We start from the raw sequence: 12,800 nt of genomic DNA, 5'->3' as shown, positions 1-12,800 counted from the left end.
CAGGAATGCAAAAGATATTAGCTGGTGGGAGAACATTTTTTAACAGCAATACCGAAAAGAAAAATGGAGAACGATTCGGGATCGGTATGGTTGCAATCTGAAAAAGGTGAAGGACACGAGGAGTGCGGCTGCTGCTGATTGTCCAACAACTGGGTTGGCTTCGTGTTTACGTGAAACATTGTCAGACAGACACCAACATTTATTTTTGATACTGTTGCAAAACTAACTAAAAGGCAGCATTCCTCAAGTGAGGATGGCCTTTACTTCAGCAGTGATGAATTCATTAACTTCTTCGACGAAATGGCCGGATGCTGGATGCTGGAGTGAGTGGTCGTGCTGCACCTCGCTCCGCGGGTAACATTACATTACATTACATTGGAACGATTTGATTAGTGTATTGTTAGCTAGCTACATAGTTGTCTTTGTATCAAGATAAAGGCGTAGTACAGAGTAACTATCGAGGTTAGCTAGCCAGCTACATTCTCTAACATAGTCAACAACGCGCCCACTGCTAGCTAGCTAACCCTACCAGCTAGCTGTATCATTTTTAGTCAATAAGATTTTTGCAACGTAAGCTTAACTTTCTGAACATGTAGGCCACTTGTGTAGCTAGCAGGACTGACTTTGTGTTAGCTAGCCAACGTTTAATTACTTCTGCATTATGAACTAGACACGGACACGAATGATCCATTGGTAGCTTGTTGTTACCAAGTATTGGTGCTAACCGTGTGTTTATAGGATGCTAGCATTCTAGTTAGCTAGTTAGCTACGGCGTCATAGGACACGGTGCACTAGGTGGGTTTTCACGGAAGAATACTGTACCAAGTTATCTAGTGGAATAAACTAAGTTTGAGCCTATTCCTGGAAACATTGAACCACTGTTGTTTACATCAATTTTAAATTCTAGTGGTAGCTAGAAAAGTTATATTTTAGTGTTTCAGTGAATTGTTAGTGAGGGAGGCCCTGCTCTCTCGCTTCCGCAGTTGTTTAGTTAATTTTTCATGCCAATCTCCTTTGCATTAGCGTAGCCTCTCCTGTAGCCTATCAACTATGTGTCGGTCTATCCCTGTTCTCTCCTCTCTGCACAGGCCATACAAATGCTTCACATCGCGTGGCCGCTGCCACTCTAACCTGGTGGTCCCAGCGCGCACGACCCACGTGGAGTTCCAGGTCTCCGGCAGCCTCTGGAACTGCCGGTCTGCGGCAAACAAGGCAGAGTTAATCTCAGCCTATGCTACCCTCCAGTCCCTCGACTTCTTGGCACTGACGTAAACATGGATTACCACAGAAAACACTGCTACTCCTGCTGCTCTCTCCTCGTCTGACCACGTGTTCTCGCACACCCCGAGAGCATCTGGTCAGCGGGGTGGTGGCACTGGAATCATCATCTCTCCCAAGTGGACATTCTCTCTTTCTCCCCTGACCCATCTGTCTATCTCCTCATTTGAATTCCATGCTGGCACAATCACTAGCCCATTCAAGCTTAACATCCTTACCATTTATCGCCCTCCAGGTTCCCTTGGAGAGTTCATCAATGAGCTTGACACCTTGATAAGTTCCTTTCCTGAGGATGGCTCACCCCTCACAGTTCTGGGTGACTTTAACCTCCCTACGTCTACCTTTGACTCATTTCTCTCTGGCTCCTTCTTTCCACTCCTCTCCTCTTTTGACCTCACCCTCTCACCGTCCCCCCCTACTCACAAGGCAGGCAATACGCTTGACCTCATCTTCACTAGATGCTGTTCTTCTACTAAACTCACTGCAACTCCCCTCCAAGTCTCCGATCACTACCTTGTATCCTTTTCCCTCTCGCTCTCCTCCAACACTACTCACTCTGCCCCTACTCAGATGGTATTGCGCCATCGCAACCTTCGCTCTCTCTCTCCTGCTACTCTCTCCTCTTCCATCCTATCATCTCTTCCCTCTGCTCAAACCTTCTCCAACCAATCTCCTGATTCTGCCTCCTCAACCCTCCTCTCCTCCCTTTCTGCATCCTTTGACTCTCTATGTCCCCTATCCTCCCGACCGGCTCGGTCCTCCCCTCCTGCTCCGTGGCTTGATGACTCATTGCGAGCTCACAGAACAGGGCTCCGGGCAGCCGAGCGGAAATGGAGAAAAACTAGCCTCCCTGTGGACCTGGAAGCTTTTCACTCCCTCCTCTCTACATTTTCCTCCTCTGTTTCTGCTGCTAAAGCCACTTTCTACCACTCTAACTTCCAAGCATCTGCCTCTAACCCTAGGAAGCTCTTTGCCACCTTCTCCTCCCTCCTGAATCCTCCTCCCCCCCTCCCTCTCTGCGGATGACTTCGTCAACCATTTTGAAAAGAAGGTCGACGACATCCGATCCTCGTTTGTTAAGTGAAACAACACCGCTGGTCCTGCTCACATTGTCCTACCCTATGCTTTGACCTCTTTCTCCCCTCTCTCTCCAGATGAAATCTTGCGTCTTGTGACGGCCGGCCGCCCAACAACCTGCCCGCTTGACCCTATCCCCTCCTCTCTTCTCCAGACCATTTCTGGAGACCTTCTCCCTTACCTCACCTCGCTCATCAACTCATCCTTGACCGCTGGCTACGTCCCTTCCGTCTTCAAGAGAGCGAGAGTTGCACCCCTTCTCAAAAAACCTACACTCGATCCCTCCGATGTCAACAACTACAGACCAGTATCCCTTCTTTCTTTTCTCTCCAAAACTCTTGAACGTGCCGTCCTTGGCCAGCTCTCCTGCTATCTCTCTCAGAATGACCTTCTCGATCCAAATCAGTCAGGTTTCAAGGCTGGTCATTCAACTGAGACTGCTCTTCTCTGTGTCACGGAGGCTCTCCGCACTGCTAAAGCTAACTCTCTCTCCTCTGTTCTCATCCTTCTAGACCTATCTGCTGCCTTTGATACTGTGAACCATCAGATCCTCCTCTCCACCCTCTCCGAGTTGGGTATCTCCAGCGCGGCTCACTCTTGGATTGCGTCCTACCTGACAGGTCGCTCCTACCAGGTGGCGTGGCAAGAATCCGTCTCCGCACCACGTGCTTTCACCACTGGTGTCCCCCAGGGCTCAGTTCTAGGCCCTCTCCTATTCTCGCTATACACCAAGTCACTTGGCTCTGTCATATCCTCACATGGTCTCTCCTATCATTGCTACGCAGACGACACACAATTAATCTTCTCCTTTCCCCCTTCCGATAACCAGGTGGCGAATCGCATCTCTGCATGTCTGGCAGACATATCAGTGTGGATGACAGATCACCACCTCAAGCTGAACCTCGGCAAGACGGAGCTGCTCATCCTCCCGGGGAAGGACTGCCCTTTCCATGATCTCGCTATCATGGTGGACAACTCCATTGTGTCCTCGTCCCAGAGTGCTAAGAGCCTCGGCGTGACCCTGGACAACACCCTGTCGTTCTCCGCTAACATCAAGGCGGTGACCCGATCCTGTAGGTTCATGCTATACAACATTCGCAGAGTACGGCCCTGCCTTACACAGGAAGCGGTGCAGGTCCTAATCCAGGCACTTGTTATCTCCTGTCTGGATTACTGCAACTCCCTGTTGGCGGGGCTCCCTGCCTGTGCCATTAAACCCCTACAACTCATCCAGACCGCCGCAGCCCGTCTGGTGTTCAACTTTCCCAAGTTCTCTCACGTCACCCCGCTCCTCCGCACACTCCACTGGCTTCCAGTTGAAGCTCGCATCTGCTACAAGACCATGGTGCTTGCCTACGGAGCTGTGAGGGGAACGGCACCTCCGTACCTTCAGTCTCTGATCAGGCCCTACACCCAAACAAGGGCACTGCGTTCATCCACCTCTGGCCTGCTGGCCCCCCTACCTCTGCGGAAGCACAGTTCGTGCTCAGCCCAGTAAAACCTGTTCGCTGCTCTGGCACCCCAATGGTGGAACAAGCTCCCTCACGACGCCAGGACAGCGGAGTCAATCACCACCTTCCGTAGACACCTGAAACCCCAGCTCTTTAAGGAATACCTGGGATAGGATATAGTAATCCTTCTAACCCCCCCCCCCCCCCCCAAAAAAAGATAGAGATGTACTATTGTAAAGTGGTTGTTCCACTGGATATCATAAGGTGAATGCACCAATTTGTAAGTCGCTCTGGATAAGAGCGTCTGCTAAATTACGTAAATGTAAACGTAAATGAAAAGATCATGATCATTACAAAACAAATTACAGACTCCTCTTTGAATATGCATATTTCTCCAAAACTCAGTTGTCCTGAGTCTGGACAGAATGGCCAGGACCTCAGATCAATGGAAACACTCAAGTTGTTTTATCCTGTTTCTCTCTAAACATTCCAAAAAATGTTTAATGGACTCTAAACCTTCCAGCTGTCTGTACCCTATTCCAACTAAACTACTGAAAGAGCTACTTCCTGTGCTTGGCCCACATATGTTGAACATAATAAACAGCTCCCTGTAACAAACTCGCTGAAAGTGACCATAATAAAGCCTCTCCTGAAAAAGCTAAACCTTGACCTGGAAAATAAAAAAGATGATCGATTTATATCGAACCTCCCATTCCTCTCAATTATTTCTGAAAAAGCTGTTGCTCAGCAACTCACTGCCCTCCTGAAGACAAATAATGTTTACGAAACACTGCAGTCTTGTTTTAGACCCCATTATAGTACTGAGACCGCACTCATGAAGGTGGTAAGTGACCTTTTAATGGTGTCAGACCAAAGCTCTGCGTCTATCCTCGTGCTCCTAGACCTTAGTGCCACTTTTGACACCATCGATCACATTCTTTTGGAGAGATTCAAAACCGTAATTGGTTTACATGGACAAGTTCTTGCCTGGTTTAGATCTTATCTGTCAGAACAATATCAGTTTGTCTCTGTGGATGGTTTGTCCTCTGACAAATCCATGGTAATTTCCGGTGTTCCTCAAAGTTCCGTTCTAGAACCACTATTGTTTTCATTGTACAGTATATGCTACTTCTTGGTGAAGTCATTCGGAAACACAATGGCAATGCTATGCAGACGACACACAGCTGTACATTTCCCAAGAAACATGGTGAAGCACCAAAATGCCTACCCTGGAAGCCTGTGTTTCAGACATAAGGAAGTGGATGGTGGCAAATGTGTTACTTTTAAACTCTGACAAAACAGCGATGCTAGTTATAGGTCACAAGAAACAAAGAGATCTGTATTAAAAATGTAAAAGACTTATTATTGTTCCAATACACACTGGCAAATAGATTGGGTATTGTCAACAGGGTTGTTGTCTCTATTAGTGTGTGGCGGGCTGGTTAAAACCTCTTAAGGACCGGACACTTTTTCTTTTTTTATTCACCTACAATGTCTGTAGCTCAGGACCTGAAGCAAGGATATTCATATTCTTGATACCATTTGAAAGGAAACACTTTAAAGTTTGTGGAAATGTGAAATTAATGTAGGAGAATATAACACATTAGATCTTATAAAAGATAATACAAAGTAAAAAAAATATTTTTTTTTCATCATCTTTGAAATGCAAGAGGAAGGCCAAAATGTAATAGTCCAGGTTAGGTGCAATTTAAATTTTGGCCACTAGGTGGCAGCAGTGTATGTGTAGTTTTAGACTGTTTCAATGAACTATTGCATTTCTGTTCAAAATGATGTATCAAGACTGCCCAAATGTGCCTAAATTGGTTAATTAATACATTTTCAAGTTCATAACTGTGCACTCTCCTAAAACAATAGCATGGTATTCTTTCACTGTAATTGCTTTTGTAAATTGGACAGTGCAGTTAGATTAACAAGAATTTAAGCTTTCTGCCCATATCAGATATGTCTATGTCCTGGAAAATGTTCTTGTTACTTACAACCTCATGCTAGTCACATTAGCCTACGTTACGTCTGTAGATCGGAGGTTAAACTGATTAAAGTTAAGGGTAGAACCAACACTAACTGGCTTATGGAAGCACTTCTCTCAGCGAGAAGTATATTATATATTTCTATATGAGCTATTTATGCTACCTTTTATATTCTTGATCCTAATGATATAGGCATGGGTGTAAAACAGCCGAGGTGATAAAGCAACAACCCTGGAATAAAAACAAAATGTGTATGGGTGGAGAGAGGGTTGGTTTTACAGGTTTACTCTCTCTGGATTGTCAGTACTGCATGTCTTCTTTGCTATCGTGCTATGGATGTGTCAGGGTCGATTGCAAGTTAAACTTAGGTATTCCTTTATGGGTAGTGTGATGCCAAAGACACATTTTTACTGGCAGTCATTAGCGTCTGTTAGAATCTATGTTCCTTTTTCCTTCCTTTTTGTCAGAATAAAACAGGATATAATGAGGACTACATGAAATATGTCTTGCATGTAATGGACGTAAAGAACTGGTTGTGCAATATTTGTAGGTCTTTTTCTCTTCATTTTTTTTTCTTTTTCGAACAATTGGATCCAATGAATTGACATGCTTATAGCCTTGCTAGGACCTTCTAAATATGAGCATGAATCTATAATATTGTGCTGTTATTATTTCTATTAATATAATCTATCATTGTAAATAATATTTTTTTTCGGACTGTTTTCCATGTTATTTGGTTAGTTCTCTTATTAAAAAGCACCCTAATTGATATGCAATAGACCTATGGGGCTTTGAATGTGTGAGTGAAGGGTGGCAGTATTGAATTATGTTATCATGGGACTGCCCATATTTCCCTCTGGCCTACGCCAATTGGCAGTCAAGGGTTTGCCTTAGGATGCAAAGGCGCATCATGAGTCAGGTAGATGGTCTGATGGTCTTAGTGACAACAGACCTAGATATGGGGAGAGGATTTAGTGGGTGGAATATTAGGTTTACACAGTTGCAGCCACACTATGCTTAACAGTGCAAATATTATGGTACAGCTATATGGACACTTAATCATCATGGTGCTTTTTTTTACCCCTTTTTCTACACAATTTCGTGATATCCAATTATTAGTTACAGTCTTGTCCCATCGCTGCAACTCCCGTACAGATTCGGAAGAGATGAAGGTCAAGATCCATGCATCCTCGGAAACACGACCCTGCTAAGCCTGCTTCTTGACACACTGCTCGCTTAGCCCGGAAGCCAGCCGCACCAATGTGTCGGAGGGAACACTGTACATGCGCATGGCTCGCCACAGGAGTCGCTAGAGTGCAATGGGACAAGAACATCTTGGCCGGCCAAACCCTCCCCTAACCAGGACGATGCTGGGCCAATTGTGCGCCATCTTATGGGTTTCCTAATCGCAGCCGGCTGCGACACAGCCCAGAATCGAGCCTGGGTCTGTAGTGACACCTCAAGCACTGCGATGCAGTGCCTTAGACCGCTGCGCCACTGGCAAGGCCCGATCATGGTGCTTTTAATGGCAAGTTTACAATCATTGATTGTGGTAAGTATAATTGAAACTTGTGTCTCATTATGGTAAGTGGGGAAATAAGTATAGCCAGTTACAATTGTAATGGCTTAGCAGATCATAAAAAATATCAATTTTTATCTGGGATAAAATAACCTCAAAAGGGGTGATTTATATACATTTATAAAAATGTTGGGGGCGCTGGTGAGTATCAACATGTGAAGATGCGTTTTTTCGGTGCTCCGATCTAGGGTGAACAATTTGCTATTAGTACTTGACCAACACCTCACCCACCGTGTTCATTTTGTAACATTTCATTTGGAATCGAACCCAGTTTACTAATCTGGCTTTTTTTCTGACATTTTTGGCCTTTTAATCGTACAATGTCGAGACAACAATGGATGCGGGCCACAAAGGAGCAGGCCTCTGCTGAAGCCTCGGGCTCAACTGACACAGACTCTGATCCCCTGCCCTAGCCATGCTAATGGCGGCTATCATTAAATCTGAACAGATTGTGCTAGCTAAGGTGGAGTCACTATCCACTGACCTATCTGCACAAATAGCTATTCTCGCCACCGAGGTCAACATAAAGATAAACTCTGTTAACGAAGAATTGGCGAGACATGACACCCGTCTGAATAGCCTGGAAGATGGAGCAAATATTTACTCCGACAAAGTGGTGACACCGGAAGAGCAAGTCACCCGGCTATCATCAGATGTCGTCAAACTCACTTACAAGGTTGAGGACCTCGAGAAACAGACAGCGCCTGGGGGAACGATTGCCGGGGGAACGATGGCATTTTCGGAGTGAGATAGGGACTTGAGACCATAGGCGGAATGTGGCCTACCCTGTCCATAGCTAAACTGTCACAGGAAATTCTAGGCCTCGATTACGCCCCCACCCTTGACCGTGCGCACAGAAGCATTACAGTCCGCACCGAAGAATGGGGAGCCACCCAGACCCATAGTAGTTAAATTCCACTACCTTCAGGAGAAGGAGGATGTCTTCCGTAAGGCAGCGCGAGCGGCTCCCATCACCCACGACGGCCAGAATATTCGCATTTATACGGATTACACGGCAACAGTCATGAAGAAGTCAGCCTTCAACGAGGTGAGGGGGCTCCTACAACGCTGTCTGGACACCAAGTTCAGCATTCTTACCCAGCTGTACGGAAGATCACTACTCCCTCCGGCGAGCAGAAGACATTCTTAGACCCAACCAAGGCCAAAGAATACATTGTCGTGCACCTACATCCACAGGACAGGCGACATAATACTAACTAGCCATTGTGGGCTAATACTATGACCCTGCACTAGCCGTGCTAACGCAACCAAGGACCAACTAGTGAATATATATCTTGATTAGAAACGTGCCTCCACCATGCTGCCAAAAAAAATACAATTATTCATCCAGTAACTTACCGTTATGAACAATGATGGTATGTGTAGGGTGACATGTTCTCACAAGGACAATATAACATTAGTTTGAAAATTATTTTATTTACAGTACATGTCACAATTAGCTTTTACCAACTAGCTGCGGCTGTACAGCCACGGTGCTAGGTGGCGCGGTAATAATTAGCCTAGTCGCTACCTACAGTGGGGGGAAAAAAGTATTTGATCCCCTGCTGATTTTGTACGTTTGCCCACTGATAAAGAAAGGATCAGTCTATAATTTGGTAGGTTTATTTGAACAGTGAGAGACAGAATAACAACAAAAATATCCAGAAAAATGCATGTCAGAAATTTTATAAATTGATTTGCATTTTAATGAGGGAAATAAGTATTTGACCCCCTCTCAATCAGAAAGATTTCTGGTTCCCAGGTGTCTTTTATACAGGTAACGAGCTGAGATCAGGAGCACACTCTTAAAGGGAGTGCTCCTAACCGCAGCTTGTTACCTGTAAAAAAGACACATGTCCACAGAAGCAATCAATCAATCAGATTCCAAACTCTCCACCATGGCCAAGACCAAAGAGCTCTCCAAGGATGTCAGGGACAAGATTGTAGACCTACACAAGGCTGGAATGGGCTACAAGACCATCGCCAAGCAGCTTGGTGAGAAGGTGACAACATTTGGTGCGATTATTCGCAAATGCAAGAAACACAAAAGAACTGTCAATATCCCTCGGCCTGGGGCTCCATGCAAGATCTCACCTCGTGGGGTTACAATGATCATGAGAACGGTGAGGAATCAGCCCAGAACTACACAGGATGATCTTGTCAATGATCTCAAGGCAGCTGGGACCATAGTCACCAAGAAAACAATTGGTAACACACTACGCCGTGAAGAACTGAAAACATGCAGCGCCCGCAAGGTCCCCCTGCTCAAGAAAACACATATACATGCCCGTCTGAAGTTTGCCAATGAACATCTGAATGATTCAGAGGACAACTGGGGGAAAGTGTTGTTGTTAGATGAGACCAAAATGGAGCTCTTTGGCATCAACTCAACTCGCCGTGTTTGGAGGAGGAGGAATGCTGCCTATGACCCCAAGAACACCATCTCCACCGTCAAACATGGAGGTGGAAACATTATGCTTTGGGGATGTTTTTCTGCTAAGGGGACAGGACAACTTCACCGCATCATTTGACGGGGCCATGTAATGTCAAATCTTGGGTGAGAACCTCCTTCCCTCAGCCAGGGCATTGAAAATGGGTCGTGGATGGGTATTCCAGCATGACAATGACCCAAAACACACGGCCAAGGCAACAAAGGAGTGGCTCAAGAAGAAGCACATTAAGGTCCTGGAGTGGCCTAGCCAGTCTCCAGACCTTAATCCCATAGAAAATCTGTGGAGGGAGCTGAAGGTTCGAGTTGCCAAACGTCAGCCTCGAAACCTTAATGACTTGGAGAAGATCTGCAAAGAGGAGTGGGACAAAATCCCTCCTGAGATGTGTGCAAACCTGGTGGCCAACTACAAGAAACGTCTGACCTCTGTGATTGCCAACAAGGGTTTTGCCACCAAGTACTAAGTCATGTTTTGCAGAGGGGTCAAATACTTATTTCCCTCATTAAAATGGAAATCATTTGTCGTGTCTTTGGGTACCATTAAACTGAAGACATGTTTATCAATTAACTCCCTGTAATTATTATCACGCGATTAAACTGATTAATCGTTTAATTGTAATTAACTAGGAGATCGGGGCACCAACAAAAATATTCAGATTACAAAGTTATAATTTTCCTAATATAACTTAACCTATATTATAATATCGGCCGATTATCTTCTGGTTTAAATGGTGTATTTTACCTCGAGTCCAGTCTCATTCCAAACGTCGTAAATTGTTGTATCTGCACGAACCCAGTCTTTACTAAAATCATCCATATATCAATTGTCTTAAAATCATTTATTTACTACACTAAGTAATTAACAGAAAACATACAAACAGTAATTATCTTCACAAAGGATTGGTAGCGTAATGTGCTCTAATGGGCTAACAGGCAGGTCGGCCTGTTCAACAATGGATCATAAAAGTCAGCTGAGGATGCACACGTACAGAGTTCATTAATATTACAATTGACAATTGAACGCTCACTCATTCGGGAACAATTGCAATCAATATATATTTACGCTCAGTGTCGTCGGGATCCTTGTTCGAGCGTCGTTCTGATGGAGAGTTCTCTCTCTCTCTCTCTCTCGGTTAGATTGGATCTTTCAAAGCGACATTCATTAATGTTGTTATAGAATGGATGTTTCGTTGGTCTTCGCGTTCGATGATATAATTTACTTAGCTGCAGACTAATAATTAATATCAAAGACTTGTTCTTATTCTGTCGGTCTCGATAGTAAAAGTTAACCACGTGGTATAGTTCACTTTCAGTAGAGGAATAGGATGGTAAAACCTACTGGCCCACTTCTCGCAATGGAGTGGAGGCCTGGTCTTAAGAAAGTAAATCAGGGTGGGGGTTTTTATAGTGACCCTTGAACAGGCTTGTCAAATGACACCTGGTCCTGTCTGTGTCCCTTGGGGGGCGTGCCGATGGCTGAGTGAAGCTTGGTACAGAAATCCAATTCTATCACATTAACATCAGTACATAGCATCTCAATGTATTACAAATAGCTTTATCCTTATTAATACATGTTATACAACCATTATGATGCAAGTCTCATCGCTGAGGCTATTATATAAACAGTTTTATGGTAATATGGCTATATTGTCTCTTCTGAGTATCACAAAATTGTACCAAGCGGACCAGTTCGTAGCTGGATTCTTCACCAATCTTCCATATCTTCTCCAGAAAACACATGTCGCTCGGTTCTCTATGAGTTGGAAGAATTTCCTTTGTCTCTCTATGAAACATGGAGGAGATTCTCCTCTTAGAGTTTTTACAACCCTTTCGCACAGGGCCTGGGTTGGGGGGAAGGTATGTTGGGGGATGGTACAAAGGGGAGGGGGTCAACTGATAGCCCTGTACCCAAAGAGGCCAACGTCATGACAATTTTATAACATTTTTGACATGCGTTTTTCTGGATTTTTTGGTTGTTATTCTGTCTCTCACTGTTCATATAAACCTACCATTAAAATTATAGACTGATCATTTCTTTGTAAGTGGGCAAACGTACAAAATCAGCAGGGGATCAAATACTTTTTTCCCCCCACTGTAAGGCCAGCCACCGAGCTCTCTTCCCATGCCTTAATAGGATACCCTACTAGCATACTGTGAGCATGTTCAATACATACAAGTTTATACTCCCAAAGGAGTATATTATTCTTTACTATTTGACTGGTTGGTCCGCCCTGGTGCTTGGTGGTGGATGGCACGGGTTTGCAGATTGTATAGCCGAGCGAACATTGCAGGACGGGTATTAAATACCAAGCATTTGCCAGTCAATTTTCAGTGTTCTGGCTTGTTGGGATGTTTAACAGAGGGTTACATTTATAGAAATGTTGAATTTTACTGGGTTTGTTTTCCTATTTATTTATTTAATTAAATGTTTTTAAAGTATGTGTGTATGTATATATGTGTATATATGTCCCCAGTGGCTTCTGTTTACACCAACAATGTTACCTCCAGCTACTTCCCTCTCCACAGGGGGGCCAGGCAGGGTTGCTGTTTATCCACTTTCCTCTTTGATATGGCTATTGAGCATCTTGCTATCGCCCTGTGGGCGTAGGAGAGGATTAAGGGAATATTAAGGGGCAACATAACTCACAAGGTGTCCTTATATGCAGACGATCTAACCCTGTGGCTATTCAATGCGAGAAATTGCCAAGAAACTGAAGATCTCGTACAATGCTGCGTACTACTCCCTTCATGCCATTGGAACACAGGAGTGATGGTTGCTGATAATGAGCCTCTGTACGCCTATGTAGATATTCCATAAAAAATCAGCCGTTTCCAGCTACAATAGTCATTTACAATATTAACAATGTCTACACTGTATTTCTGATCAATTTGATGTTATTTTAATGGACAAAAAAAGAAGGACATTTCTAAATGACCCCAAACTTTTGAACGGTAGTGTATATCTAGGGAGACCTAGG

The sequence above is a fragment of the Salmo trutta genome, chromosome 12 (genome assembly GCF_901001165.1).
Source record: "Salmo trutta chromosome 12, fSalTru1.1, whole genome shotgun sequence".
NCBI classification, from domain to species: domain Eukaryota; kingdom Metazoa; phylum Chordata; class Actinopteri; order Salmoniformes; family Salmonidae; genus Salmo; species Salmo trutta.
Note: the sequence above shows the minus strand (reverse complement) of the source record.